At 41.4% G+C, this 12,923-nt stretch overlaps 1 long non-coding RNA gene across 1 annotated transcript in view; it reads left to right on the forward strand.

Moving 5' to 3' along the window:
* Positions 1 to 676: 676 nt before the first annotated feature.
* LOC110306454 overlaps positions 677 to 12,923 on the forward strand; it is a 47,478-nt gene continuing 35,231 nt past the window's right edge. The window contains exons 1-2 of the long non-coding RNA XR_002379278.1: positions 677 to 763; positions 12,497 to 12,637. This is a non-coding gene — a long non-coding RNA (uncharacterized LOC110306454). The remainder of the gene's footprint in view (positions 764 to 12,496; positions 12,638 to 12,923) is intronic.

Below are 12,923 nucleotides of genomic sequence, written 5' to 3' on the forward strand. Positions count from 1 at the left end.
TAAATCCTTGTCTTCATAAGGCAGTTCTCTCTTTCTGTCTGTCAAAGAGGTGAATAAAAATATAAACCATAATTATGCTCATAGTTTTAATCCTGGCATTCAAGTTCATTTTCCTCAGTGATGTTATATAACTAGAACCTTAATTCAGCCAGGGCTCACTGGCAAGTTTTGTGCTACTTAAGTCTCAGCAAAGCATTACTCAACAGCAACAAGCACCTTCCTTTGCCTTGTGATTTGAAGAACCCAGTGATTGTCAGATGGCACTGCCAGCAGACAACACTGTCTTCAGGTCCCTCTTTATAATCCCAAAGTTCAATTGCAGGTGGCACTGTTAATATTCTACCTCACTTTCCTTCCTTTTCTTTATGTGCTTGTGTGTGCATGTGCATGTGGATGTGGATGTATGTCTGCACAGGTGCATGTGAAGGCCAGAGGACAGCTTCAGGTGTTGTTTCTTAGGAACTTTCCACCTTTTTTTTTTTTTTTTTTACTTTTTTGGTTTTTAACTGTGTGTTTAGTATGCTTGCATGTAGGTATGTACACATGTGTGTGGGCATGTGTCTCTGTGTGAGTGCACAAGCACATATGTACGCATTCATGTGGAAGATGATGATTATGTCAGGTGTCTTCCTTAATTGCTCCCCACCTTATAAATGGATGCAGGGCCTTTGACTTTAACCCACAGCTCCCTGATTGAGCTAACCTGGCAAGTTACCTTGCTCTAGGGATGTTCTGCTACTGTCTTCTGTGTGCTGGGATTCAGGTGGGTCCCTGTGCCTATTTGACTTCTAAATGAGTGCTGGGGATTTGAACTCTTGTCTTTATCATTGCATGGGGAACATTTTATTCACTGAGTCATCTTTTTTCTTTTCTTTTCTTTTCCTTCATTTGTTCGTTCATTTGTTCATTCATCTCTCTCTCTCTCTCTCTCTTTCTTTGCAAGGTTGTCTGGGACTTACTAATGTAGCATAGCTGGCAGCCAGGGGCTCCCCAGGATCCGCCAGTCTCTGCCTTCCCCAGTGCTAAGATTTCAAACTTATGCTGCTACATCCACTTTAATGACTGGAATATTACCCAACCTCTTGACTCAGTAGAGAAGAATGTGTCCCATGGATCAAAGATTTGTAGGTATCAATATATCTTATCATATGACTGTATTTAGGTATTGATCTGGTTACTTATTATCACTCTGAAATGAAAGAGACTGAAGAAAACTGATAACTGTTCTTCACCTTCAAAAAGCAAGTGTTCTGTGGATTCATAACTTACCACATACCAGCATATGCAATTTAAATATATGTGTGAATGGTGAACCAGCAGCCTATAGTCTTATAGCCAATAGTAAACAATATGTTCTATCCATTTAACAATTAGTTACTGAGTCTTTCCTACATGGAGACCAGTACTTTCTTGGGGACATAATGATGAGCAAAACCTAGTTGACAGTCAACTGATGGGCACTTCAGTGCAAATGGCAACAGACATTAAGAGATACTTCCTACAAAAATAGACTCAGAAGCTCTCTATGTCTCCTTTTGCTTTCAAAACCAGTACCACCTGGGTGACTCATACATTACCAAGGCCAACTACCAGCATAAGGTAAAACCATGGCTGCTCTAAAACTCAGCTTCTTTGTACACTCAGAAAACACTTCCCAGGAGATTTGACCCCCAGTGATGCCAGTCTTCGCTCAATCACTATTGATTTATTAGCTGGAACTGAGCAGCATTAATAGTTCCAGTAACCCCATCTATTCTTTATTCTAAAGCCAAAGCCACATGGCCAAAGCCGCTAAGTTTTATCGGGGCTGGAATATGCCCCAGTAGATGATCATATCATCACCAGCTTTCAGAAGACTGGCTATTCAGAGGTGAGGAACAAGTATCAGTTTGCTTTAGTCTCTTTCCCTTTGGAGTGATAATAACAAGCAAATCAACACCCAAACACAACAGTATGATAAGATATACTGTTATCCCCCCCCGCCCCCACACTCAATAACACACCCACCTCCAGCTCCATGACACACCCACCTCCAGCTCCATGACACACCCACCCTCAATACTTGCATCTGGCTGAGTCTGGATAATGTAAATATTTAAACTCTTTTAGCTTTGTCCCAAAGATGTCACTTTGGACACTGTCACTCATAAATTTGGAAATGCTTTTAGCTCCACAGCCTCATTGTAATGAAATCAAGAACTATGCTTTAAAATTATTTTTGAAATTATTTGATCCTTAAATTTGAATTTACTTTATAGGTCAATAACTATTTTGAGAGGGGTCAAAAATCAGGAGTTTATCATCTGTCTATGGATCTATTTATCATCTATCTTCTATCATTAATCCCATCATCCATCTGTATATAACTATGTAAACATATTTATATTTTTCATGCGTAAATACCAAGGGGTGAGATTCCTGGGGCATACAGAAATTATATATAAAACTTTGTTAAAAACTGCTAAGCTGTTTCCTAGTTGGTTATGCATTTGGACATTTCCTAGTGATGGGAAAGCACTCCAGTGGCTGTTTCTGCCAAGACAGGCCATTCTCTTTATTTTCTTCTTTGAATGTATTCAGTTATTCTGATGCATATAGATTGGGATAATTTAAGTTTTCATTTATGTAGCAAATTTCAGCCTATTGCTCAGTGCAGTGGGGACCATTGTTGATAGCTTCAGTTTGCAAAAAGGGCAATGGTGATATACACAGCTACAGGATAATGGGATAGTGACATGCCAGGAGGGACAAAATATTTTTTCCTTTAAAATAAATATGGAGACAAGGATGATGACCCAGTGTGTAAGGCACTTGATGCCAAGCCTGATGTCCTGAGCTGAAGTCTCAGAATCCACATGGTGAAAGCAAAGAATGGAATCACCACATTGTACTCTGACTTCTACACACCATCAGCAACAATAAAGAAATAGTGTAAAACAATACATAAACCAACTACCCAAACCAATAAGATATTCAGTAGACATGTAGTCTTTCATTTCCTTCTCATCTCCCTTCCATTTTTTTTTTGTCAAGCAGGCCTGTCCTGCTCTCTCTCTCTCTCTCTCTCTCTCTCTCTCTCTCTCTCTCTCTCTCTCTCTCTCNTCTCTCTCTCTCTCTCTCTCTCTCTCTCTCTCTCTCTCTCTCTCATTGTTTCTTTCTCTCCCTTTCTCCTTCCTCTTTCCTCTTTTTTTCTTTCTTCTTTCTTTCTTTCTTTCTTTCTTTCTTTCTTTCTTTCTTTCTTTCTTTCTTTCTCAACTTGACATAAGATAGTCAGTTGAGAAAATGTCCTAAGTAGAGTAGCCTGTAGGCAAGGCTTTGGGGCATTTTATTGATCAATGATTGATGTAGGGAAACCTAGACACACTGTGGGCAGTGGCACCACTGGGCTGTTTGTCCTCGTTGTATAAGAGGAATCCAGAAGGCAGTGTTTCTCCATAGCTTCTGCTTTGGTTCCTGCCTCCAGATTTCTGCTCTTATTTTCCTCAGTGGTCGACAGCATGGCATATTATCACAGCAGTAGAAACTGTAAGATGAGATGATAATGATGTACCTTACTCAACTGACTCCACTCTTGCTGGTTTCTTTCTCTAGAGCCATTTTGTGAGTGTTCTCTTGGCCATGTTTTTCAGAGCACTGAATTCAGAGTATGTTAGGTATACACTGCTGATTAAGCAATAATTTAAAGGCTCAGGGAGTGCAGAACATATCTCTCCTTCCCTCAAAAGAGTCCATACTCTTTCCAATACTTGGGGGAGTTGCAAGCAGCCTCCTAGAGAATCATTAAACACACCTCCCAATGCTTGCACGCTTATTATTATTGTGTAGAATGTTAGTTTAATGAAAACCAGATTTTGTTTCTTCACTGTGGCTTTATTTGGAATGACTCTGCATGCACTGAGGCTCATCAAATCATCAAAAATATCAGCATTTTTATTTTTATTTTTTTATTTTTGTTTAAGGCTGACATGAACCAAATTCTTGGGAAACAATATTTGGAATAACCGTGATAGGTTGACTTGGCTTAGTAAACTGTAAGAATACATTGCTGAAAGCATTCTGCTCAGACAGGATTGCTCAGTGGAGTTTTACAACCAGCTTAGATGGAACTCAGATTGTGCAGTACTGTGTTCTTCTAATCTATATTCATGGGATTGAAGCTTGCCTCTCAATAGGTTTTTAGAGTCACCAGCTATGGGGAGTATTGAGAAAGGGACTCTGTGAAGACTCACTGGCAGGCATCCTGTCCCTATCCTAATGAGATCTCACAGCTGAGAAATGAGCTCACTATCCCTGCAATAGGGCCTGTCTTCCAGAGCACACACTCCTGTTTCCACAGGCCTCTGTCATGGCTGGCCACCAGGGAGAGGAGGGCAGCAATAGGTAGAGATTAGAGAAAGAAGGAGGGGCAGAGAGTGGAGAGATTCAATGAATGCAATAGAGGAATGAAAATGCTTCCAGAATTTCCACTGAGTTGTGAATAAGTTTGTTGGTTTCAAAGACGTGGGTATAAAGAGACAGGGTGGTTCAGATCCGAAGTGGAGCTGTGGTAAAAGAAGGTAGGCCTATTAACAAAGAAGGATGAAGCAGAGTGACATCTGCATCTACTTTGTATCCATCCCTATCTCATGAGTCCCATCTCCTGTGAAGCTTGTCACCCCAAAGCCCCTCTTTGAAGAAGACTGTGGTGGGACTTACTCCTAGAAACACTAAGTCATCCCTCTTTAGGTATTTTATTTATTTATTTTTGTTCTATTTTTTAAGGTAAGTCTCACATGCATGAGCATTTTGCCTCCATATATGTCTGTGCTCCATGTGTGTTTCTGGGTGTTAGAGCTCACAGACTGACAGACTGGAGTTAAAGACCGGAGTGAGTTGCCTTTTGGGTGCTAGGGAACTAAGCAGAGTCCTGGAAGAAGAACCAGAGCTTTTAACAGCTGAAGCCCCTCTCAGGCTCCTCCTTAGTGCTTTGATCTTAGTGAGCTGAACTTGAATCTCCTCCTCAGGAAAGCATAGGTTATAATCAACAGGTGTCCTGAGGGATGAATAAGGAGAAGTGCCAGTGTGCTTTTCAGGCCATGAAGAGAGAAGGAGGAAGAGGAGAGACCAACAGACAGACAAACAGACAGACAGACTCATACACACACACACACACACACACACACACACACACACACACACACAGAGAGAGAGAGAGAGAGAGAGAGAGAGAGAGAGAGAGAGAGAGAGAATGAACATCCTACCCACCTGTTAATCTTACAAATGGGATGAAAACTGTGCATATAACATCACCCCTCCACCAAGATTTGCTTTCCACCACACATTTGGCATGTACCTTGACTAACTGTGCCTGTTCTTTGCAGATCAGCTAAGTTTAAGTGCTACAGCTTCTACAGCCAGGTCAAACTCCATTTTGACCCCTCTACCTGTATTCTCACTCACCAGCAATATCTTAGTGAGGTGAACAGAAATGGGTAATGAAGAAGGAATAGATAAAAGGGAGGTTACCTCCAACAAAGATGCATGCTGTCCAGCTATGTTCTTGAAGGTTCCCCTGGTGGCCATGCATGTGACCATTCTAATTCCAGAGATTCTTATGCCCTGAAATTTCTGCTTATGCACTATGAATACTCACTGTGAACAAATAATGATAAAGAGTATAGACTCCATGGGAACTGCAAGTATGAGCTCAGGCAGTAATAGCATCTTTCATGGCAGTATTTGATGATGGCCTCAACAAGAATTTGCTCCTTGTGAGAATAAAAGGTCTGCTTTGCAGGGATAGCTCTCAATGGAATGATACACCCCTAGAATAAGACTGGTTTCATATGACTGTGGACTCCAGGGGTCTAGAGAAATTTCTTTCCTTGAAAGGGGATTTTTATATTATTTGAATTTCAGAGTCACTGTGACACATCTGGGACAGTTTATTTCAGAACAGAAAGTAACAAAAATATCTTGGATTGCTATTTATTTATTTGTCTGCTTATAAGCTTTATCTTATGCTGTGGTCCAAATCTGTTGTCCCCAGAGGATCAATCATAGACTATATCCCTCCCACCCTCCCACATGAACCTTCAGAACATGACTGCCTTTGACGTGGAGTAATTCCTTTCTAGACTGTAAAGGGTCCAGCAAATGTTTGCTAAGGCCATAGCGAATCAGTTAGTGTTGTCACGGGTTTTGCACTAATCTAAAAATCTTACCGCACTGAAGTGGGGATGAGTCTGAGTCGTCATCAAGTAGGCAGTGTAAGCCATGCAGTATTGCACTGTGTTCTTTCAATCTAATTAAACCAGACTCCAAGTGTACATGATACTAAGGTGATAGTAACATGGAGTTCAGCATGATGGAGCTCCTTTTCCAACAGGGAAAAGGCTTCAGGATCCTTAAAATGTGAGCCATTCTGGATGAATCTCTGGACATCATCCCATAGGCATCAAGAACCCACAGGCCTGCTGGCAAGGAACTACCTAGAGATCTGTGGACAGTACCTATTGAACTCTTTGTTGAGACCATGAACCTATCAGTTGGGATTGACCTGCCTATTTGCTCACAGCAGTTGTGTTCCATAGAGGTCCAGGAGAATATTTAGGCAGAGAGCTGGCTAAGAATCCTGCTTCCTACTGTGGAACTCTAAGACAGACAATGCTTGATGCTACTCTGTACCTGTCATCTATCCACTTTGAACTTTTTCCACTGAAAGACTCCCCTACCTTCCTTTCTGAGGTACTAAGTCTATTTTTAATAATTGAAGCACAGTTAAGCTGTCTTTGAAATTCAGAGGATCCACTTTACACCCATCATCCAAACCCATTCTTGCTTTGATTGCCTATGCTCCAGGTTGAATCTCACGAGTCATTAGGGTTCTTCTTTATCTGCACTGAACAAGAGCAAAGAAAGCTTTAGGGTAACTGGGCAGCTCTGTAAGGGATTCTGGTGATTCCTCATGGTGACTGTCAACAACTTGACTGCCCAAGGCCTCCCTATTTGTAAGACTACTCAACTGTGTGACTCTTCTGTGTTTGGAACATGAACAAGAACCTTGGCATCCAGACCCAGATAAGTTCTGAGTTCCACTGTTCTCCATATCACTAGACAGATGTTCCTGAGCTAGTGTGGTTCCTGTAGGGAAACAAGCCACAGAACCATGGCTCACACAATGGTGTACTCATAGCCCTTGAAGCATCTGGAATTCCTCACCACTGGCTTTTGTTCCTGCCACAACCTTTCACTCCTTATGCCTTTACCCAGCATCATTTGAGGCAGAGGACCACAATGCCTGGCTCCATGACATGGAATGGATAAAACAGCAAAACCAGGAAGTAATATCATTGAGGAGATTCTCCAATTAGATCATTCTAAGTAGAGTGTTAGCCATGAACTTTGTTGTTCTGCTTGGGGTGTGAAGGTGCAGTTTAATAGTAGATTATCATACATTCAAAAGAACACCCCAGTATAATCCTGAATTCATTCAACTAGTTACTTCTAAGACTGTTGATGTCTAGCATGAGACAGAAAAGAGTGAGAAATGAAGACCCTCCCTGCCAGGGAATACAAGTAGATCATGATGTTGTAGTTTGTCATGTGATCAACTAGACCTACAGGAAATATGGGGATCAGCTGACCTGCTCCAAAGTGCTCACCTCTCCTCTTCTACTGAAGAGAGTCGGCTTTATCACAAATTTATTCACAAATTTCCTCTTAACATACAACTTTCTTTGACTTCTCAGTCCAGCATCTCCTCTATGCTTTTTTCATGCCCACCCTCTTTCCATCTCCATTACTGCGCTGTCTATGAAATTGTGCACCTGGACTCTCCAAGTTACAATAGGAGATCTCTTTCAAGAAGGGAGCCTGGTTGTTCATTCAGCATCTACTTTCTCCCAATTTCCATTCCTTATACATTAAAGATGCTTATTCAATTAGACATTTCTTGGATCCCTGTGGAGTTCACAAGAGCCTTACCCAGCACAAGTTACCAGGAACCTATTTATATCCTGACGTCTTTGAACTTATAGCTCCTTCAAACATGTGGGGAGCTGGTGGGACCTTTTAGGTAATAGGTAACCATGTGGAAGCCCCAGGCATGGGAAGTCCCTGCTGCAGCCTTTCCTGCAGGGATTTGCTTTGCTCTCTGCTTTTATTCTCTGATCACTGCAATAATGTTTTTGACTTTTATTGCCTGCTAACTCATTTTTCTTCTCATCAGAATTAGCACCACCCCTGTTTTCATGCAGCCTTTGTATGCATGAATTCAACAAATATGTATTTGTAGAAGGATTGCTCTAGTAAGTGAGTAGCAACTTGAATATACATTTGATTTCTGCCAATGTTTGACTGCTATTAAAAGACTAGGGGCAAACCTTCAAGCTCTTTTTAGGGGGTTGTGGGGTTTTTTATTGTTGTTGTTGTTGTTGGTGGTAGTGGTGGTGGCATTATACGTGTGTGTGTGTGTGTGTGTGTGTGTGTGTGTGTGTGTGTGTGTCTGTGTGTATGTTTTAAATTATTTCTTTGAGACAGTCTCACTGGGTAGTCTCAGCTGACCTGGAACTCATTCTATGGACCCAGGTGGCCTTGAATTCACAGAGCTCCACCTGCCTCTGCCTCCAGATTCCTGGGGGGATTAAAGGTGTGCATCAACGAACATTGGCTGCAAGCTCTTTTTGAGATATGACTTCCCTTTTTGCAAAATGGGACATACAGAATTCTTTTAGACAACATATTCCCAAACATGTTACTATAGAAGAACTAATTGAATTGTTCACCTTAGGGTGGAAGAAGAGAGGGGCTGGGGGTTGTGGAGGAGGAGGAGGAGGAGGAGGAGGAACAAGAACAACAGCAACAACAAGAAGGAAGAAGAGGAGGAATCCAAAAAGGAGGGAGAAGTACAAAGCCAAATGATTGTTTGACCAAGAAACTTCCTTTTTTAACTGGATAACATCTGTCAATATTAGAGTTGATTTTTAAAAAATAATCTTTTATATAGTAATCATTTCCTGCCATACAAAATGACTTATGATGTTTTCTTAAAGCATTTTCTAAAACGTGGTAAATTTAATGTGACTGTTCTGGTTACGGGAGAAATCCTGACACTCTTTCTTCTTTGATAATTGGGCTTCTCTTGTAAAGGGAAAAGCTTTGCTGCTACTTTGGCTAGGAACTTCAGTGGAGCCATATCCTCTGCTTTTGACACCTCTTCCCTGCCCTCCTTATGGCTGCCTAGGCCACACCATCCTAGATACCTTTAAAATCTGTAATGCACAAATCACTTTTGTAAAGGTCTTCTTTGGGGTATATTCAAATTCAGCAAGAAATAATGAACGAGAGAATAATGAGCATTTATTTCTCAGTGTGTAACCATAATGCTGCCTCTCCACTCTCATAATTTATGCCCAGGAAGGGATTTGTGTATGTGTGTGTGTGTGTGTGTGTGTGTGTGTAATGTATTATGTTAGGAAAAAATTAATGGCCATCTGTAAACATAGGGATGGTTGGGAATTCTGTTATGCATGTTGTAATAAAAATGGTTTATTGGGCTATCAAATGCAGGCATGGGAGCCAAAACTGCAGCCTCTGCTGGGTCTTCTCATACAAGAATCTACCTGTATATACCTCTGTTCTTCTGGACCATTCGGAAGGACTTTCACTTTTTACTTAAGTTGGTTCCTTTTGAGATGCCGATCCTTGGGCATGTAGATTTTTCTTTTGGGCTCCAGATTCCTAATCTGAAATAGCAAAGTTGGTCCAAACATACTGATTTTGGGGAAACTGGTTGGTTTTTTTTTTTGTTTTGTTTTTGTTTTCCTTCTCAAACAGCAGAAAGTTCATAATTCCTTTTGGGGATGAAGTTTAAAACCTAGTTAGACAGGAGATGAAGTTTAAGACCTAGTTAGGCAGGATTAACCTTCCTTTCTTGCTGTGTAGAAACAAAGGGTGTGTGCTTTCCACATCTTCAGAATCAGAAAAGATGGGCATGCCCAGGAAATGGACATCTGTCACTAGGTTCAAGGTCAGCTCCAAGGAGAAGCCACTGGCCAAAGCTGAGAGTGGTGGAGGATCTGAACTTCAAATGACAATGACAGTGAAAGCTCAGGTGGGACCAAGAAAATAAAGAGAAAATCTGTCAGGTCATGTTGACTTCAGCCAGTTAGAAGCATATGGTATTACCTGTGTTATCTTGGTTCAGATGGTTTCTGCTGAGTTTCTCAGCACATAGCAAATGATTTTTTTCCTTCATGGCATATTGCAGTCAGAGACAGTGAGAGTATGTGAATCTTCTGTTTTCTATCAAATCTGTACAAATAGCCCAAACCAATGACTCTTTCCCGTTGCTACAGTGGCTGCTACGTAGTGACCTTGTCATTCTATCCTCTGTACTTGTGGGTTGATCTTCTGGTTTAAGTCACTAATTCAGGATGAAAGCTAAAAAGAAGGTCTCTTATTCATTTTTCTACTTTACTGTAGTGCAGAATTATGTTTTTTCCTTCAGGAGCTTGTATGCATATGTGTGCATACGTGTATTTCTATACAGGTATTTACTACATGTATGTAGTATTCACACATATGTACATATGTGTACTGGTGCACATGTGTCTACATGTATACCTATGTGTGCATGCAGAAGCCAAAGGATGCTTCTCTTCTCTTTTCAGGTGTCATCCCCTCTTTTCCATCTTTTAAACAGACATTTAAAAAAAATTTTATTTCCATGTATGTGCTTGTCTCTCTGTGGGAACATGCTGCACATGAGTATTGGCCCCTAGAACAGGGGTGTTGGATCTCTTGCAGCTGGATTTACAAGCAGTTGTGAGCCATCTGATGTGGGAGATAGTAAAGAAACCTGAGTCCTCTAGAAAAGGACTGGTAGCTCTTAATCACTGAGGCATCTCTCTTGCCCTCCACACTTCTTAATTACTTTTAAAATTGAGTCAGGGTATCTTAATGACCTGGTGCTTGTCAAGCAGGCTGGGTTGGCTGTTCAGAGAAACCTTGGGAATCCTTAAGTTTCTGCCTCTCCAGCACTGGAATTACAAACATCTAACACCATTTCTAAAAAGTGGATTCTAGGGATCAAACTCAGTTTCCCATACTTTCAAAGCAAGTACTGCACTAGCTAAGATATTCCACCAGCTCCTGCTTCAAATTATTTAAAAATAAAATGCTTAAAGCAGCCACAAACAGGCCTAGGTTCCCTTGCAGTTTCTATTACACACAGGCACAAGGTCTCCCAGTGACTCACAACCTGAGAGCAGAGTTTGGTCCCATTACAAGAGAACAGTAGCATTTTCCAGCTGTGACTAACAACTGCACAGCTATCAAAACAACAACAAAAACATAACCAAACCAAACCAAATCAAACCAAACCAAATCAAACCAAACCAAACCAAAACCAACACAGTTCCTTTTGGTCCTTGGGTCAAGGCCAAACAGTCCCAGTAGGGATGTCTTAAAGTCCTAACTTTTTGTACCACACAGCATGAGAGCTTATAACCCAGAGTTCTCTAGGGTGTGGCATCTAGGCCTTGTGTCTGCTTATAGTCAGGCAGAGTCTTTGCTCCAACAAGTGCTTTCTGCATGCTTAGGTTGGCCACATCCTTGATGATCCCTGTGTCTCTTGTTAAATGAGCACAAGATAGGCTATTTCACACCCTAAGATCTAGATGTTATTGTTCTCTGGAACTCTTGAGATGGCATTGGAAAGTAATCCATCAGGAAGCAAGTAGATCCTGAAGGGAGAACCCTCCTGGATGAGATTAGTGTTCAGGAGGAAATCCGAGTGCTTCCTTGTTCTTTCCCCCGCTGAGTATGCTGTGGAAAGGTGAACTTTATTGGCCAGGAATCAGGCATCAAATCTGCTGACCCCGTGAACTTGGTCTTCCAAGTGTGAGAGATCCTGTTGCTCACAGACACCAGTGTGTGGCACTTTGTGATCACAACAAAAATGAAGTAAACCATAAGTTTCTGACAGTTAGGAAAGATTTCAGAGTCTAAGTGTGTCCTGGAGCAGCAGTGAGACAAGGGAGGGAGTGACCACCAAAACTCTAAGGACAATCTGTGTGATCTAGAATTCTCAGTCCCCAAATAAATGGGTCCTCTGGATCATGTATGTTCACTGATAATCTTATTACCCCATGTCCTCCGTTAGTGACGATTTTAAGTTCCAAGGAAAGATGATACAGATTTATCTGGGAGTAGGATTCATAAGACTACTTTTTAAGATAAGAATGGAACAGCTTATGCCTGTTGTCCTATTAACATCTACCTTTATACTCACAGGAATGTCTGTTTAGGTGACGTATTCATGCTTTAGTAAAACAACTCAAAGCGGACATTTGGTTCCAATAGTCTCCTTTGACTCATCTAATTTTCATACTCACTCCATGGCAATGGTAGATGTCTGGGGGGTGGGGTAAGACTTAGGAACACACTGTGGGCTGCGATGTTTGTGAGCAGGGGACAGGTACCATGTCCTATCACTCTCTCATTGTTCTTCCAGACGAAAATTAATGGAGTAAAGTGGAAAGGTAAAGGAGAAAGCTAAATGAAGGATGGTCACAGCAAGATTTTTTTTCTGTGGCAGTCACAGCCTTGGGATCTCAGAAGAACATCATGAAGGTTTGTGGAGATGGGTGTATAGGTGTGTGTTCAACTTAAATCTTACAGCTTCTCTGTGATCTGGGCTCTGTAGGGCACAGAAACGTGCTGTGTGGTTGTTTGAGAAAAGGAGAGGACATCCTAGAGTGTCTATCTAGAAAATTCCCAAATAGCACACATGGAGGGCTTAGGAACAAACACACCTCCTGAGGGCATAGAGGAAGCACCAGCTAAAAGAGCCAGAGAGCCAATGGCTTATGATCTTTCATTCAGGAGCCAGTTATCTTGCTTCTGAGAAGGGATTCAGTGTGGAGGTAGCTTGGTTTGGT

Source organism: Mus caroli, chromosome 12 (assembly GCF_900094665.2).
Source record: "Mus caroli chromosome 12, CAROLI_EIJ_v1.1, whole genome shotgun sequence".
In the NCBI taxonomy this organism is placed as follows: Eukaryota; Metazoa; Chordata; class Mammalia; order Rodentia; family Muridae; genus Mus; species Mus caroli.